Source organism: Panulirus ornatus, chromosome 9, assembly GCF_036320965.1.
Source record: "Panulirus ornatus isolate Po-2019 chromosome 9, ASM3632096v1, whole genome shotgun sequence".
Taxonomy (NCBI): Eukaryota; Metazoa; Arthropoda; class Malacostraca; order Decapoda; family Palinuridae; genus Panulirus; species Panulirus ornatus.
This window is the reverse complement of record NC_092232.1, coordinates 37,696,745-37,715,801: the sequence shown is the minus strand read 5'-3', so window position 1 is coordinate 37,715,801 and position 19,057 is coordinate 37,696,745. Positions and strand designations below refer to the sequence as shown.

At 43.0% G+C, this 19,057-nt stretch overlaps 1 protein-coding gene across 3 annotated transcripts in view; it reads right to left on the bottom strand.

Moving 5' to 3' along the window:
* The window catches only part of LOC139750350 (uncharacterized), a 205,117-nt gene that overhangs the window by 89,876 nt on the left and 96,184 nt on the right, over positions 1-19,057 (bottom strand). Inside the window, exon 1 of one of the 3 annotated variants that reach the window (XM_071665037.1) lies at positions 5,238-5,375. The exons of the other annotated variants lie outside the window; for them this stretch is intronic. The gene's annotated coding sequence lies outside the window, so the exon portion shown is untranslated. Of the gene's footprint in view, positions 1-5,237; positions 5,376-19,057 lie in introns of those variants that run through there. 3 annotated transcript variants of the gene reach the window in all.

The window sequence follows — 19,057 nt, the reverse complement described above, 5'->3', positions numbered from 1 at the left end:
TTCTCTTGACCTCCTGTCTCTTTCTTTTATACATCTCCCACTCAATTGCATTTTTTCCCTGCAAAAATCGTCCAAATGCCTCTCTTCTCTTTCTCTAATAATCTTACTTCTTCATCCCACCACTCACTACCCTTTCTAATCATCCCACCTCCCACTCTTTTCATGCCACAAGCATCTTTTGCGCAATCCATCACTGTTTCGCTAAATACATCCCATTCCTCCCCCACTCCCCTTACTTCCATTGTTCTCACCTTTTTCCATTCTGTACTCAGTCTCTCCTGGTACTTCCTCACACAAGTCTCCTTCCCAAGCTCACTTACTCTCACCACCCTCTTCACCCCAACATTCACTCTTCTTTTCTGAAAACCCATACAAATCTTCACCTTAGCCTCCACAAGATAATGATCAGACATCCCTCCAGTTGCGCCTCTCAGCACATTAACATCCAAAAGTCTCTCTTTCGCGCGCCTGTCAATTAACACGTAATCCGATAACGCTCTCTGGCCATCTCTTCTACTTACATACGTATACTTATGTATATCTCGCATTTTAAACCAGGTATTCCCAATCACCAGTCGTTTTTCAGCACATAAATCTACAAGCTCTTCACCATTTCCATTTACAACACTGAACACCCCATGTATACCAATTATATATATATATATATATATATATATATATATATATATATATATATGTATATATATATATATATATATATATATATATATGTACAAATGCTTAGCAGAGCACTAGTATACATATACTGTACGTAATGATATGCGAGTATGATGGAACAAAGAAACTATGGGCGATGGAGAAATTCTAAAAACATATTTGGATACACGCAAAAATACATAAGAAATAGATATAATCTTTTCCATGGGACAAAATCTTTGGTGATCAGTGCAATGGAGGATTTCAATTATAAAGAGATAGACTGGGGGAATCTGGAGTCTCACAGTGATCTGGGGTCCAGGAGACGCAAGTGTTTAGAGTGTATGCAAGGAGACGTCCTATCCCAACACGTCAGGGAGCATACTGGTAAGAGAGGGACTAATACACTATCTCTGCAAGATCTTATCTTCACACATACGAACATGGATATTGAGAATATCATATGGTACAATGCATCAACTAGAAGAAGTGATCATGTGATGCTCTAGTCTGATTATGGAGGAAATGAGGACATGATAAAGGCAGAGGCGAGACAAGACATAAACAGGAGATATAATCGTGGAAACAACGCAACCACACAAAGCTTAATGATTTCTATGGTAACGTAGATTGGGAATTGGGGTTCGGTAGCCAGGAACCAGGGCGATGTGTTGAGAGCTTGTGTGAAGTTTACAATGAAGGAGTAGAGGCATGGGTACCTCAAGCCTCAAATACAAAGAGAACGGTAAGAAAGAGGAAAGACTGGTTTGATAAAAGGTGTCAAAAAGCAATAGAGCTTCGAGATGTGCAGTGACGAAGCTACAGACGTTACTCCAGCCTGCTAGGAATTGCATTCAATAAGCGAGCATGGAGTTGAGTACAGCAGGAAAGAACAGAAGAACAAAGAAATTTTGAAAAGGATATTGTGAACACGGCAGCTGAAAGTCATTAATTTGTCCATCCATCAGTTTTCTGTTAAGGAGCAGCGTATCAGGCTAAGGGAGGGAAAATTGCAGTGGATGGCGTGAGGATATGCGAGGTGCTGCATAACAAATTGATAGAGTTTTCACAGTGGAAGACGCTCTAGCCCTAACACCAGTGATAAGGAATGGGGAGGAGGTTTTGGAAATCGTTGAGATACTTAGAAAAATAGTAAAAGAAAACGAAAAGGACTTGACCCATACAATGCTCATGATCCTGATGAAATATCACCATATGTGCTGAAGATGTGTTCAGATGCGCTGAGGAATACTGGAAAGTGCCAAGGAAATGGAAAAGGCAAACGTCATAACTACAGATAAGAAAGAAGACAGATAACAGACGCTGAACTAGAGACCGGTTTCACTAACGATTGTACTGAGCAAGATTCTGAAAAGATGATTAGGAAGCAAGTGGGTGACTTTATACGAGGGAGAAATTACCTATGTGAGAGGCAGCGTTGTTGTAGGTAAAGGTCATGTGTAACAAACCTCTTAAGAGTTCTACGAAAGAGTGAGCTCCCTCCCAGACAAAAGGGAAGACTCGGTGGACTGTTTGTTATTGGACTGCCAAAAGGAAAACGACACTGTGCCGCGTAGGAAGCTGATTAAGAAGCCGGATCACCAAGAAGGAATAATGAGGGGAAACTCCTTCGATAGGGGCAAACAGCGGAGTGCCACAGTGTATGGTTCTGGGACCATTACACTTTTTGATCAACGTGAACGAATTGCATGAATACGTTTACAGATGATGCAAAGGCCACGAGGGAAGCGAAAAGCGAGGAGGATTGCATCAGCTTACAAGGGGATCTAAACAGACTCCAAAGTTGATGAAATTCAACACAGGAAAATGTAAAGCAATGAGGATAGGACAGAGTGACAGAAGGCCTCATTATGATTATCATCTAACAGGAAATAAGCTTCAGGATTCTGTGCATGAAATGGACTTGGGAATCGACATTATCCCTAACATGTTGCCAGGGTCCATATTTGAAGAATTGTTAAGACAAACTGTCTTCTGGCAAACATTAGGATAGCTTCGAGCATCTGGATAAGAAAATGTTTCACAAGCTATTCATATCCTTCATAAGGCCAACACTAGTATATGCTTCTCAGGTTTGGTCACCGCACCTAAAGAAGCACAAAGAGCTAGTAGAAAAGTTCCAGATGAAGGGAATCAAAATGGTATTAGAATTAAGAGAGCTAGGATGCAGGGAAAGGCTGAAGGGTTTAAATTTGCTTACAGTGAACGAGAGAAGAGTGAGGGGTGACCTGATCACAATGTTTCAGTTTCCAGACAGATGTATGACGTAAACAGTGAACAAGACTTCGAGAGATGTGGGGATAGAACAACCAGAGGACATAATAAGACATTAAGTAAGAAACTTATTGAGAAGGATGGAGAGAAATAGTGTAACACTATCAGAGTGGTGGATGAATGGAACACAATGACTGAAGACATGGTCAGAACAGACAACATACATGAATCTAAGACGTTGTGTTATGGTAGAGATTGTTGAAAAGATGGGGCCCCACGAGTGTAAAATTCCCCTTCCCTTCAGCATAAATAAGAATAAAAAAGGTAATTAGATTGTTATATGAATACATGCGATGCACAGACACGGGAACTGTGACATACACAGACGGCTTTAAAGACCTCTTACAGACATGTAGCCATCTTTTATCAGCAATATTTCCCAGTAAGTTTTCCTCAAGTATTAATCATATCTGTGACCATCTGTTGTCTCTCATGGTTTCCGTGTTTATCATCATACCTACGCCACATCCACAGCAGTCTTAGCATTAGGTTAGCTTATTATTCATCCTAGCATTATTGGGATATGGTCAAACAATCTTTAAATAAAACCAACTTCCCTACGACTGATTATTCTAAGTTTGGGTTTGATAGTTATTCAAATCTGGTCAGTTTTGCGAAGGCGTTGGATACGTTAATCTAATTTGAATTCCTTTTTTTTTTTTCTTTTTTTCATTAAAAAGGACTTCCCAGACAGCCGAAGTCATTCAGTCTCACGTGAGTCTAGGGAAAGAAGGATAATTCTGCTGGATTTAGTTAGGTATAGATAAAAGAAAGCTGGTGTATGTACATACCGAATTACATTACCAATCGTCCAGGGGACAATATTTGGCTGGCGAAGGTTACACTTCCCAGGAGAGAGATTAACGTGCTTAAGATATGCTTACACACATTAAATCATCTTAGGAAAAAAAAAAATATATTGCAACAATTTCTCGCATTCAGAGAAGTAAATACAATATTTACATGTAACGAACAAATTTGGTTTCCTTATTGCATAACATTGTCCCAATATCTGATTACCATAGCATCGTCTGTCTACTCTTAAGTAAGGTTCTTATCTAGCCTATCTCATACAAAGTTGGGAGTCTGTTATCGACAATGACTCCATCTGTTGCCAGTTTTGGGTAACTTTGAGCGTCATTTTGGGGTGCTATTTATAAACAATGAAATACCTATCATATTAGTCGTAAAACTATTATCCCACAAGATGGCACAAAAAAAATTTTGAACAGTGGAATTTCCACTTCATATCAGAATGAAACACCAGTCATTCTCCATGTGGCACTGGACATCAACCCAATATGTAGTAGTCAGTATACACCCTTCACTAGTTGCCCGTCTTCCTCAACCTTCCAACGCCTGTCTATATACCGTCTCTCTCCACTCGTCTCCCGTCACTGCCCTCCCGCGTTTACACACTCTCAGCACATCAACCGTCATTTCCCCACCACATTTCATCATTCATCAACCACTCGTTAAACTTGAAATGTAATTCCTCCTCCACCAGTAACCGAATTTCTTTCCTTTTAACGAATTTACCTGAAAAGTAACAAAACGACGACAGATGTTCTGAAGTCAAGTGTACGCTACATTTTTACAGGCGCTTCGCCATAAGTGGTTATGGTGTTAGTCGAAATGAGAGCAAGTGGTCTATAACTACCTGCTGTTCACTGGCTCTGGCCTGCTGCTGCACAACTTATCATCCTGTAATGCTAAACTACCAATTATGGTCTATAACGAATGAATCAACGCAAACTACCAATAGTTTATAACGACTGAATCAAAGATTCGATGAAGCGTGTACATGTTTGCATCAGGAGGCTGTGTTTATATGTTACATAACACAATACTTACCTCATGTCTTGCGTTAGCAGCCGTATCAAATGAGTTATCAACAAATGAAGAGCTCTTCATGTACCGCATTCATGTACACATAAACGTTGAGGGAACCACGGAACATGTGGCTCCATACAGCGATTTCTGTCATGAAACTATAAACACCACGAAAGCCACAGAACTAAGAGGACAAAGGATTACCAACTACTTACTACAAAGTGCCGAAATGTTTAAAGCAACAATCAGGGGATTAATCGAAGGGATTTGATTTCGCTATGACCGTAAATGAATATTTACGGAATATTGTAAAAGAATATCTAGACCTAAGACACTGAGGGATGTGGTAGATGTCGTAAAGGTGCGCTAAAGAAAAAAAAAAATGCCTTAGTTACATCAAAGTCCAAGATGACTGCAATAGAGTGCAGGTGTTGCCAAGGAAAGCACCTCACCTTAGCAGCAACTACAGTGGTAACGTTGAAGCCCGTCTCCCGTCGTCCACTGTGTAGCCCGGATATTGTACACCAAGGCCCGTAACGCTCTGTCGCCTGGTTATCGTGAGTTATCAACGTAGTGACTGACCCTGTCGGAGTCTGGCCGTTCACTGTGCCCTTCACATCGTACCTGGTGCCTCCACCACCCGCTGACACACACACACACACACACACACACCATCCACTCAAGTACACACGCAAGCACACACGCACTCACAAACTCTTATATTACTCACAAACTTGCATCTTACTCATTAGAACGCACACTTAAATGCAATCTTTTTTTTTTCATGTAAGAACGCGCCTTCATACCCACATTTCTAAAACACATCACAGTGATAAACATAATTACACACTAAGTCATATTCAAAATGAACGAGACTTCAGCCTGGCCCCTAGGGGCCTCGCTCACACTCGTTCTCCAATATTCCAACCTTGGCTGCTCACTTGGGCATTAGGGCTGTCAACTGATTGGGTCATCAAGAACGTTAACGTCAAGTTATAATCATCAGCTCCAAAAAAATCCTGAACAGCTTCTGATATGCAAGATGACTTAGTGTGATGCGTGTATGGCGTGTGTCCGCTCTACAAGCTTACTTCCAATTCATGTTTACATCCAAGTAACCTGCTAGATATACAGACTGTTCTGTTACATACGAGCGCATATCGCCTAAACTTATTCATTTACATAATTATACCAGAAGATTACATAGCGGAACAACAGAACCGCTACGTTATCATTGATGTGAAAACGGGTGTGACTGAGGAAGAGTTAAAGATATTAAGGAATATTTTAGGTTCAGGTTAAGAATTCTACATTCGATTAGATCCTCCACTGGTTTGTTTACACCCAGCGCGACCAATCAGAGCACGTAGCCTGGCCTGCCTACATCCAGTTCACCCAGTCAAATCGCGTAACTACTTTTGATTATTCCCAGCCCAACTAATCACAGCATGTAAGCAGGTTTGTTTACATCTACCTCGACGAATCACACCGAGTCTTGAAGCTCAAGAACAGCTAACCGAAGGGTTGGCGCTTCCTCCGGACGAAGAACCACTGGGGTCCACCACTTCACTTCCATTTATTTTTTTCTTTTAGAACGAATCATCTGGCTATGATTGCTCGAACATTAAAATGATACCACTGCTTCAAAAAGACGAAAAATAATAATACAAATGATACTACTAATAATACTACTAATAATGATAATACTAATACTACTAATAATAATGATAATACTACTACTAATAATAATATAATAATGTCACTATTTACTGGCCCTAGTACAAAGAGTCAATTGAGCCTGATGGTTAAACGTAACATTGCAAGTCGTGTCGTCTGGATCATGGTGCTACAGTAGTCAACATGAATACAATACGACCACTTATCTCCATCTGAAGGAAGGAGGGAGTCCAGCAAGGGGGCCAAAGTCGTTGGATCAAATCACGTTCAAATATGCTTGAAATGGGAGTCCTTTTTTTTCTGTAATTAGATGGTCGGATATAATGCCACCGTAGCAATAGTGAGCAATGATGTTTTGTCCCCCCTTCCCCCTTTTTTTGAGAGGGGAAGGGTAGGGGAGGGGGTGGGTGTGGGGATAGGAGACCAGATTAGCAACAACCACTTCGTGAGACGTGAAGCAACAGTGTGTCGCAGTGGTGGATGTGGACCTGTATATTGTATGGCTGGCTCAGGGGAAGACAGATGATTACTGACCGTGTTACTGTTATGTTCTCTGACATACATATCGTGGAACACTAGGTGTGGGGAATGCAGGTTCAGCCTCTTACAAACACAAGATATAGACAAATTTGGAGGAGTATCGGGAGCAGGGAGATGATAACAACAACAATAATAATAATAATAATGATAATAATAATAATGATAATAACAATAATAATAATAACAATTATTATCATTATTATGTGGCCGAGTTTCATGTTTTTCTATGCAACATTCTAAGGGGTCATTAACTTTAACGAGGTGTTCTGTGTCTGTGGTTTGTTATATCAATTAATGACTATTAACTAATGACTACATGAACCTGAACATATAGTGCTATAGAAGAAACAGCACCTCTGCAGTGCCACATCGGAGACAGCTCCTGAACAGTATGAACATAGGAGACAGTGCCTGGGAAGTGCCAAATCGGATTTAGCCTTAACAGTGCCATGCAAAAATTAACTTAGCAGTGCCACATCTAAGACAGTGCTTAAGCAGTGCCAAGGTAAGGATGGTGCCTGAGCAGTGCCACAGTAAGGAAGGTACTTAAGCAGTGCCAAGGTAAGGATGGTGCCTGAGCAGTGCCACATTAAGGAAGGTACTTAAGCAGTGCCACAGTAAGGACGGTGCCTGAGCAGTGCCACAGTAAGGAAGGTACTTAAGCAGTGCCAAGGTAAGGATGGTGCCTGAGCAGTGCCACAGTAAGGAAGGTACTTAAGCAGTGCCACAGTAAGGACGGTGCCTGAGCAGTGCCACAGTACGGATGGTGCCTGAGCAGTGCCACAGTAAGGATGGTGCCTGGGCAGTGCCACAGTAAGGAAGGTACTTAAGCAGTGCCACAGTAAGGACAGTGCCTGAGCAGTGCCACAGTAAGGATGGTGCCTGAGCAGTGCCACAGTAAGGATGGTGTCTGGGCAGTGCCACAGTAAGGAAGGTATTTAAGCAGTGCCACAGTACGGATGGTGCCTGAGCAGTGCCACAGTAAGGATGGTGCCTGGGCAGTGCCACAGTAAGGAAGGTACTTAAGCAGTGCCACAGTAAGGACAGTCCTGAGCAGTGCCACAGTAAGGATGGTGCCTGAGCAGTGCCACAGTAAGGATGGTGCCTGGGCAGTGCCACAGTAAGGAAGGTACTTAAGCAGTGCCACAGTAAGGACGGTGCCTGAGCAGTGCCACAGTAAGGATGGTGTCTGAGCAGTGCCACAGTAAGGATGGTGTCTGGGCAGTGCCACAGTAAGGAAGGTACTTAAGCAGTGACACAGTAAGGATGGTGCCTAAGCAGTGCCACAGTAAGGATGGTGCCTGAGCAGTGCTACAGTAAGGATGGTGCCTGGGCAGTGCCACAGTAAGGATGGTGCCTGGGCAGTGCCACAGTAAGGATGGTGCCTGGGCAGTGCCACAGTAAGGATAGTGCCTGGGCAGTGCCACAGTAAGGATGGTGCCTGGGCAGTGCCACAGTAAGGTACTTAAGCAGTGCCACAGTAAGGATGGTGCTTAAGCAGTGCTACAGTAAGGATGGTGTCTGGGCAGTGCCACAGTAAGGAAGGTATTTAAGCAGTGCCACAGTAAGGATGGTGCCTGAGCAGTGCCATAGTGCCTCAGCACAACAGTGCTACTTCAAGCTCATACAGCACATCTAAACCTAACTGATAAATCAACTGAAGCAGTAGTATGTAGGAGAGAGAGAGAGAGAGAGAGAGAGAGAGAGAGAGAGAGAGAGAGAGAGAGAGAGAGAGAGAGAGAGAGAGAGAGAGAGAGTACTCACGGCAAGGCTTTGTCAAAAGGCAGCGTTGGCGCGTAGCATTCACCACAGAAGAATAAAGAATTTCGAAGAGCAAGACGTGCAAGTTACATGCTGTTAACAGTAACGTGTGAGATGGAGAGATTGTATCTTTGTGGCGCAGTAGCGGCCCACATGTGGGTGAAGGCTGAAAGAAAAGACGCCTGCCTTGGGCCACAAGAGTGACGCTTACGGTCTACGTAGATGAACAAGTACTGAGCCTCAAAGTCAAGATCTCATAATTTGCGGATGACACAAGATTAAGAGGTAGACCTGTAACTAGGAATGACAGAGAGAAGCTTCAGAGATGTCTTGACACATCGGTAGTGATCACACGAGTGGCAAATGAAACTCGATGTTGACGAACGTAAAGGTAAGCACTTCGGAGGAGAAAGACACGGAGATAAAATGCTCGGAAACCAACCATCCAAATGTGATAGAACAAAATGGATCTTGACTCGATATAAGTAACAATCTGAAGTACAATAAACGTGGTAGAAAAGGAAGGAATAAAACACAACACATGACTGCTAGGTCTTATAGCTAGGCTTGAAAGCCAGGGAATATCAACACAACACATACCTGCTGGGTCTTATAGCTAGGCTTGAAAGCCAGGGAATATCAACACAACACATGCCTGCTAGGTCTTATAGCTAGGCTTGAAAGCCAGGGAATATCAACACAACACATGCCTGCTAGGTCTTATAGCTAGGCTTTTACAGCCAGGGAATATCAACACAACACATGCCTGCTAGGTCTTATAGCTAGGCTTGAAAGCCAGGGAATATCAACACAACACATGCCTGCTAGGTCTTATAGCTAGGCTTTTACAGCCAGGGAATATCAACACAACACATGCCTGCTAGGTCTTATAGCTAGGCTTGAAAGCCAGGGAATATCAACACAACACATGACTGCTAGGTTCTATAGCTAGGCTTTTACAGCCAGGGAATATCAACACAACACATGACTGCTAGGTTCTATAGCTAGGCTTTTACAGCCAGGGAATATCGACCACAAAACTCTAGAAACATTCCTTTTTCAACACGTTTGTAAAAGAGTCCTTAATATGCTGTCCAGATCTGGTCACCGAAATACACAACAAATGAAGAAAATTGCAACTGAGTACAATAGTGGGATATATAGCTAATTCCAAAAGAAAAAACCTTCTGCATGTAGAGATGAAAAGAAGCTAAGAAGAGTCTGTAACAGTATTCATGTTTATTACAGTCTATCATAGTACGTTTTCTATAAGCAAACAGCTGCTTTGTTTATCTCCATAAGAATGTAAACGACCTTATTTGTGAGAAAACAATGAGTGTCATAATGTTCGTCACTTTCTCCTCCGACATGTTAAGCCTGTGTAAGACGAACATAATAATATAACAACACGGTGGCAGCGGTGAGAACATCGTCAGTCATCACAGACTAGAATCGACCGAGGGAAAAGACTTGACAAATGGCAGTGATCTGAGACGAAATCAAGCGGACGACGTGACGAGGTGGTGCAAGTGGCGCAGCCCCACTGATTCCGTTCTTAGCAGCAAGTTTTAAGAAGAGATCTAGTCCGGAGAAGGTTGCACTACTACCCTTGGTTGGGGATGAATAACTTGAGAGGTATAATTCATTTGAATTCCCAGTCCCATTAGATAAGCAGCTTGACCCAGCTACATTGTATTATTATCCAAATTTCATGTACATTTTGTCCCAAAGAAGGATGTACTGGCTGACAGGTATAGATTTCGAAAGTGTGTGCAACAAATAGGAGAATCTCATGATTTATTTATCACCAGAGTTCGAATTCTACGTCAGAAATGTGAACATGGAAATCAGAAAGACAGTGAGATGAGAGATTACTTAGTATTTAGATGCATGTCTTCGTGAAAACGTCTTTAAAGCGATTATTTACTTGTGATGTGGTTATCACACTCTGTGGGGCACACCTAGCAGCTGTCAACAAGGTTACTGAAGAAACCCATGAAGAAGACAGATGACATGAAGACATCCAACATGAGGACCACAACTGGACACACACACACACACACACACACACACTCATGAGGGACGCAAGTTCTGTGGCAACAAGCATATTTAGAAAGAAGTATACACAGCTGGCAGTAAGACCTATAGGAAGTGCAAGAAGAAGAATCACTTCGCAAGTAAATGCATATCAAAACCACAAGTATGGAGCGTGGTACTGAGGAGACTGCAGACACTTATGATGACCCTTGATGTCCTCTGTATTATGAAGTTTTCAACACGATGCAACGAAGAGGTCATCATGACATCCATCGTGGAAGTTGGCGATAAGTAGGTCAAGTTTCAAGTTGATTGTGGCGCGAACCTAAATGTTTATCCTCAACACATAGTGCCTCACAAGCAGTTAATACCCTGACACATTGTGATACATGTAGAGTTCTATTAAGATGAACCCACTGGGAAAGTGTAAGATGCTTATTGTCAATTGTAAGACTAAAATGAAATTTTCGGTAGAGTTTTCTGCTGGAGAACAGATCTTGTACCAGTTTTGGGTAAGAGAGCATCAGAACAGATGGATCTGATAACTGTGATATAAACGGGTGTAACTGCAGGTGTGTTCTCATATTACAATGATGCGTTTTCAGGGGAGCTAAGGAAATTACCTGGTACTCACAAAGGAATACAAAGTAATTCAAAAAGTAACAGACCATTAGGTCCCCTTCGAGGCTATCAGCGACATTGGAAGATATCAGAAACTCGCAGAATAGTATGGTCAAAGTTAGAGGGTATACAAATAATATAAAGATAATAACCTTCAATTTGTCACTGACTATGGTGGCGCAAATGATGAATGTTTGGACTTGAAGGGAAATATTTATCAAGTCTTTTCTTAAACGTAACTACTATAGTGCTGCTTTCATCAACTCTACCTGGCAAATCATTCAATATGTTTACAACGCTGCTGAAGAAAAAGGAATTCGCTTCGTTTGAGGTAAATCGTGTGCCTACGAGTTTCTATCCATAACCACGAGTAAAATCTGACAAATCAAGTCGTGGATTATGAAATAGATCAAGAGTATCAAAGCCTTTGATCATTCTGAATAATTGCATCAGATCACCTCTTAACCTTTTCTCTTTTAAGGTAAATAGATTCCAGTCGTTTAATTTCATCTCGCAGGATTTGTATCTCAGTCCGGGAATCATCTTAGTTGCTCGGTGCTCTTCTATCTCCATTCTGTCTCGTTTTTTGGTTGACTAAAGATAACCACAATATTCAAGATGTGGACGAACCAATGGATTGTAAAGAGTAAGAATGGTTTTCTGGATTGAAATTCGAAGGCAATCAAGGATTTTGTTCGTTTTTTTCACTGCTTCTGTTCACTTCATATTTGGTTTTAGGTTACCAGAGATTATTATACCCAAGATTTTTTTTTTCTCATTTTCCTTTGGTAGTTCAACGAAATTCATTGCTTGCATTTTCGTTTTTCTACCAAAATGTAAAACGTTGCAGTTATTAGAATTCGTTGGCCACTTAGATCCCGGTTCATCAGTGTGAGAGCCCAGTTCATCAGTATGTTTATATCCATTTGAAGCTGTGGACGTTCAAGTTTATATGTAGTTTTAATATCTTGCTTATTTTGATATCTTGCAATGCGGCCAATTATCAGTATCATTAATATATATATGAGAAAGAACCGGTCCCAAGACTGATCCTTGCGGCACTCCACTTGTTACGTGTAACTATTCTGAGGCTTGACCATTAATCATAACTCTTTGTTTACAGACAGATAACCAAATCCTATCAGTATCATGTGACTCAATTTTTGCTAGCAATCTCTGATGAGGAACTAAAGCTTTTTTGAAAGTCTAGATGGATAACATCAACTGCTTTCCATCCGTCGTACATGTTGATTATATCATAAAAGACATGAAGCAGATTTGTCAAACATGGACCCATTTCTTTGTTTACGGACAGATAACCAAATCCTATCAGTATCATGTGACTCAATTTTTGCTAGCAATCTCTGATGAGGAACTAAAGCTTTTTGAAAGTCTAGATGGATAACATCAACTGCTTTCCATCCGCCGTACATGTTGATTATATCATAAAAGACATGAAGCAGATTTGTCAAACATGAACCCATTTCGTCGAAAACCATGCTGAGAATCGTTTTATTAAGTGTTGGTCCTCTAAATAGTTTACACTTCTATCTCCAATGATGGTTTCCATAAGTTTTCCAATTACAGACGTTAAGCTAATGGGACGATAATTCCCAGGTAGTGACATTACCTTTTTTGAATATCGGTGTTACATTGGCAAACTTCTATTCGACTGAACTTTTTTCTGTAGCAACTGACTTATTGAAAAGGGCAGTCAAGGGCTTAACTATCTCAATTTTCGCCACTTTCATTTTACTCGGATAAAAATTATCAGTTGCTGCCGTTTTATCTATTTTCATTTTGCTTATTGCTACAATATGTCCTCGGCTTTTAGGTCATTTCGTTGAAGAACGTTATCTTCCCTTATTAATCGAACTGGATTTGGGACATGGATTATGTCTTCGATAGAAAATACAGATGCGAAATAGTCATTTGGCATTCTTGCCATGGCTTCTTTGTCTTACACCAAGTCACCATTTTCTGTAATTAATGGACATAATATTGACTGGGTAATGACTCTCTTGCTTCTAACATAACTGCTCTAAACTCCTTAGGGTTTCTCTTGCTATTTTCAGCAATATATGCTTCATTTTGATATTCACTTTGTATTATAAATGATTTACTCAACGCAAATTTAGGTATCTCACTCTATCATGTTGGTAATTGGATTCTCTAAGCTTCTTATGAGCTACTTTCGAAGACAACGACGCTTTTTTATATTTCAGCTTTCCATCACCTTGGTTTCGTTTTAGAAATAGACTGTCTACAAGGTACAGGCACTTATGTTCCCTCTACTGCTTTGGAAGTTTTACTGAAGCATTTCCAAGCTACCTTCATGTCATTTTCATCGGCCATATCATCCCAGGTTTGCCTGTCAAGAGCGATGCGAAGACCATTAAAATTTGCACGTTTAGAATCAGGTATTTTTTCGTGACTGTCATTTTGACCAGCATTACATGCATTGTTGAATGCGACCTCAAAAGTAATATATTGATCCCTTGTGCCAAACTTTTCTCCAGCTTCAACATTATTAACGAGATCCTCATTTGTAGTTAGAACCAAATTTAATATTATTTAGTCGAGGGTAGGTGTCTCGACTCACAGGATTATGACACTATGAAGCAGATCAAGGCAGAGTCCACGACCGGAGCTGCTGGAGAGGGATTCTCCTCATCTAGACACCAGTCGGTGTATTATGATCTGCTATGAAGTAAATTTCTGCTGACTGATCGTAAAGTCTTTCATCTACCTCTGGTGTTTGTGTGTGTGGGGGGCCAGGCCTATAAACTAGTCCCAATCGTTATCTTCTTACGTAGTTTATCTTTAATTACTACAATAATAGAGTCTACATTCTCAACGGCCGCGTTTTCTTTTTAACGGGATTTAAATCAGCTTTAACAGAGAACAGGACACAACCGTCTATTTCGTTTGCCCATCTCTATTAAACAGAGTGTAATCTGGAATTAAGCAGCAATCATGCCATATTTTTCCCTCGAACGCTGTTGTCACTATGAAACCAATATCGTACGTTCCGAGCGTTAACATAAAATAAATTTAGACGAAACAGACCTATTGGGAAAGGTACTTCCGGAGAGGGGGTGGCTCTTCTCCACACTGGCTGCGTTTTTTTGACCACAACTCGCGTGTAGACTCACTAAGTAGCCTAGCTAAACGCACACCTCCCACTTCGTTCAGGTGCTGTCCGTCCAACATAAACATACCAGACAACATGCAGTAATGCTGCCACAAGTTTATGAACTCAACTCCTTCCTGTAAACAGAAGTTTGGTGGTCTATTATCTAGACTGAACGCCTTGCTAATGAAGGTGTTACCGGCGCCGATCCTGGGTAGAACTCCTGAAATCATATCATTATTAGTTTTGTCTTGAAAACGTCAAATAAACTGACGACATTTCCCCACCAGCTCCTCCGATCTCTCCTTCAGTACATCATTAGTTCCTACATCACAGACAACAAGTGTACTATCGTCAGTAGCGCCGCCACAAACCTCGTCTACAGCGTCGGCAACATCATCTACCCTGCCACATGGAAAACGAAAACGTTTACGGTATGAAGGGTTTCTGCCGAGGAATTCCTCCACCTGTCCTCGGCACATCGAGTCCCAACAAGCCTTACTTCGTGTTCGTCATCGTCAACATCACTCTATATTTCCTGATATCAAAGGTAAACGTATGTGGAGCTTCGCACCTCATCACACTATCTGGACAAGTTATCTATTGATGCATCATACAATCCAGAGGCAATATCACTACGAAGATTGTCAACAAGTGTAAAACAAAAGGTACATAATAACCGTAGTGAATGAGCCAATAGAATGAGTAAGTCGCATAGTTACTAAAAGCAAAAAAAAAAAAAAACAGGTGATATAATTTGCAATGATCCACAAGTACCGAATAAAGACCTGGAAAGAGAAATGAAACCACTATCAACGATTGATGATGTCTGACCTGATCATTCAAAGGCTAGCTTGTTCTTGTGGTTGGATGTGAGGAATGGTAATGGGCACTGTGTACTCGATGATCAGCTAAGCTGTCTTATTACATGTCAGACACCGTCAGGAAGGTATAGGTGGATGAGATTACCACTAGGTATAGGTGTCAGTAGCGGAACATTCCAAAAGAAACTGAATGCTGCCCTGGAGGGTCTAATGCTACCCTGGAGGGTCTAATGCTGCCCTGGAGGGTCTAATGCTGCCCTGGAGGGTCTAATGCTGCCATGGAGGGTCTAATGCTGCCCTGGAGGGTCTAATACTGCCATGGAGGGTTTAATGCTGCCCTGGAGGGTCTAATGCTGCCCTGGAGGGTCTAATGCTGCCATGGAGGATCTAATGCTGCCATGGAGGGTCTAATGCTGCCCTGGAGGGTCTAATGCTGCCATGGAGGGTTTCGCCTGGGGTAATGCTGCCCTGGAGGGTCTAATGCTGCCATGGAGGATCTAATGCTGCCATGGAGGGTCTAATGCTGCCCTGGAGGGTCTAATGCTGCCATGGAGGGTTTAATGCTGCCCTGGAGGGTCTAATGCTGCCCTGGAGGTTTTAATGCTGCCCTGGAGGGTCTAATGCTGCCCTGGAGGGTTTAATGCTGCCCTGGAGGGTCTAAAAGGAGTTGTATGTGTAGATGATGACACGTTAGATTATGGTATTACAGACACTAATGAATTAGCTGATAATGACCATGATAACAACGCGTGTAAACTGTTAGGTATACAAGTGTACAGACAGAACTGAGGAAGTCTGAGATATCTTTTCTAGGACGTTAAGATATCTTACAATGGCTTGAAACCTGGTCCTGATAAGATAACGTCCGCTGTATAGATGAAAACTCCACAAAATATGACAGAGCTACAGACAATGGTGAATCATTTAGCTAGATTATTACCTAAATTATCTGATGTAGTGGAACCTATCCTTCAACCAGCCAGTGAAGATGTTGGATGACGAAGGAGAAGAGTACAGGAGGAAGCTGTAGACACGATCAAGCTGCATTCACTCCAGTGGTAGTTTTCTGCGAGCAAAACAAAACACTTGCTATTCAGCGTGTCGCTCGTCAGGCTAGCTTGGATGCGGCGGTGCAGGAAGGTAAACGCTAACATCTTAAGCAAGCGGAGCTTTGACTCCTACAGAGTATGCACAGACAGAGAAAGCGGTGGTAACGATTGTCTTTGCCCTGACACAGATTCATTGGTATACATTAGGGAGGGTGACTAGAGTGATAAGCGACCACGAACCTCAACAATCAATTGTGGGAAGAGGCTCTAGATCAAGCGCCAGAGCAAATTGAAGGCGTATTGCTCCGGGCTCACCTGTACGACAGGAAATTGGAATATGATCCTGGAAGGAGACAGATGTTCGAGAATGTAAACATGGTAGCCTTCCTACCCATCAGACTAGAGTTTCTGGAGGGGATATAAAAGAGCAACAGCAAATGATGAGACGATGAATTTGACCTTTGAAACCATTATCTATGGGTGACCTGAAACCACAGATACTTCCACCAGGCAGCGACTGCCTTGTTTTCCTTTCAGAGAGGAGTTCCCAGCACGAGATCTTTTGATATTCAAAAGAGACGGGATAGTCATACTTCATGCTTGCGTGCCGAGATGAAGAACGCGATACAGTCGACTGACACAGGTGCTGAAGAGCTGTCTGGGGCGTGCCAGCGAGTGTGTGTACTGGCCGAGTATCACTGCTCACATCAAGGACCGCATCTCTCACTGTCTGTTCACCCTAGGAAGTACAGGCGGCGTGAGGGAGTCAAAACCTGTCAGAATTATGAACATAGGCAATACGGTCACAAGAAGAAATGGAATGATATCTAAAGGTAAAAGATATGATGGTGATGTGGGGGGAACATTGTCTTTCCCAGTAGAACAATTCAAAAGTGGAAGAAGTTACCTGCAGACGTTGTTGATACGAAGACAACCAACAGCTGCAGAAACCGTCTATAAACAACAAATATTTCCTAAGTGCTCTCATCCCAGATCAGATATATGACTCCCAAGACCGAGACGATGCGAGAGTGCAGGGAGTGTAATGCAGCTGTGAGGGTAGTGCTGTGTAGTCTAGTGTAGTCAGACAGTATAGACAACAGGTAATGAATAATACCGTTTCATTCCTTTCACGTATAATTCCATGCTTGCTTGACTTTAGCTGTGATCGGCATTTTCTTCCATCAATCGTCGTATCTGCTGTCGTTGCCGGAGGGAGCTGAGGGTGAGGGATCGATTGATTATATAAGATTTTCGACCGCGTCAACAATGAGAATGGGGAGAGACGCTTCCCGCTCCTCTGTTATTGTTTCGAGACTATGAAGAATACCTTTAGATGAGGATTACACAGCAGTGGCCTAGTCATAGGCCAGTAGACCTTCGTTGTTAGTTTCTTTAAATCGTCTGCAGTGTCTTGATCATGGTTCACCGTCTTCCCTGGCCTCGTACATAGCGAGAGTGGATGTGATCTTATAAGTAATATTTTCTGATCACCTAAAGAGAGTGTGTAGGATTTTGTTTTTTCTTCAGTCGGTGGATGTACGTAACTCGTTGTGGACGGCCCTCAATACCCTGGCAGTTGATAGGTCTAAGACCCCAATCACTGGTCGTCCACACTGACACATCCACTTCAGACACACCATCTCCCATGTAAAGCCTCACCATCGCCCAGGGATGTGTATACCGAGCGCACTTCCTCCACTCAAAATGGTTTAAGATTCGTAATGTCAAGGTTCCTGATGCCTTACCCTGACTTACGCAGCGGTAAACCTATTTTGATTCCGTTTATATTCACACAAGTGTCTGCTGGCCTCGTCTCCCACCCTCCCGTGCTTCGTCAGTAAGCTAGAGGTCGTTACCCACTTCACCACTAGGAAGACAGGCCTCTATCAGGTATACAGTTAGTTGCTTGTATCTGTCCGTTCGCAGGAAGAGACGTGCCTGACCCACGGCTAGCACAACGCCCCCAGCCACATTCCCTGTAGACCACCAGCCGCCGCACGTCTTCTGCGACGTCGTCGGCAGTGGCGGCGGCGGGGCTCATGCAGATGACACGGTTACTCCATGGTGTTTAACAACCATTAGCGGCACATCTTAGCATTCTCCTGGGCTGTGAGTCGCGTGCTGGGTATGTCTGGCGGCGGCCAGGATGGGAGGGCCACGTCTGCTGCTGGCCAGTGTGGCGTGACGTCCACCATGACGGCCGTTCGCCCGAGGGAAGGCTGGGCGGAGGGGCTCCGCTCACAGAGGTCTTCATTCCCCAGTCTCCCTCTCCCCTGCAGGTGCGCCTCCCTACCTCTTTCCCTTCTCGCCGTCGCTCTACGTCCACCTCGCTGGTGATCTGTACATCTGCCGCAGCCCTGCCTGTCACAACACATCACCCGGCCGGGTCGGCCGCGGTCCCTCACAGAGCGGTAGCGGCGCCCTTCCCGCCGATCAGTATGAGCCGACCGTGTGTGGTAATAGGGTCCCGGCTACCCGGAGGTCAGCGCGGGTCACACACGTGCTTCCCCTTCACAAAATTTGTCGCCACCTGCGTCAAGAGACTCCCGCATACTTCAGACATGATACGTAGGTGCACCTGTACGCGGGCTGTGGGCGGCGGAGAGAAGGGAGAAGCAGGAGGTGAG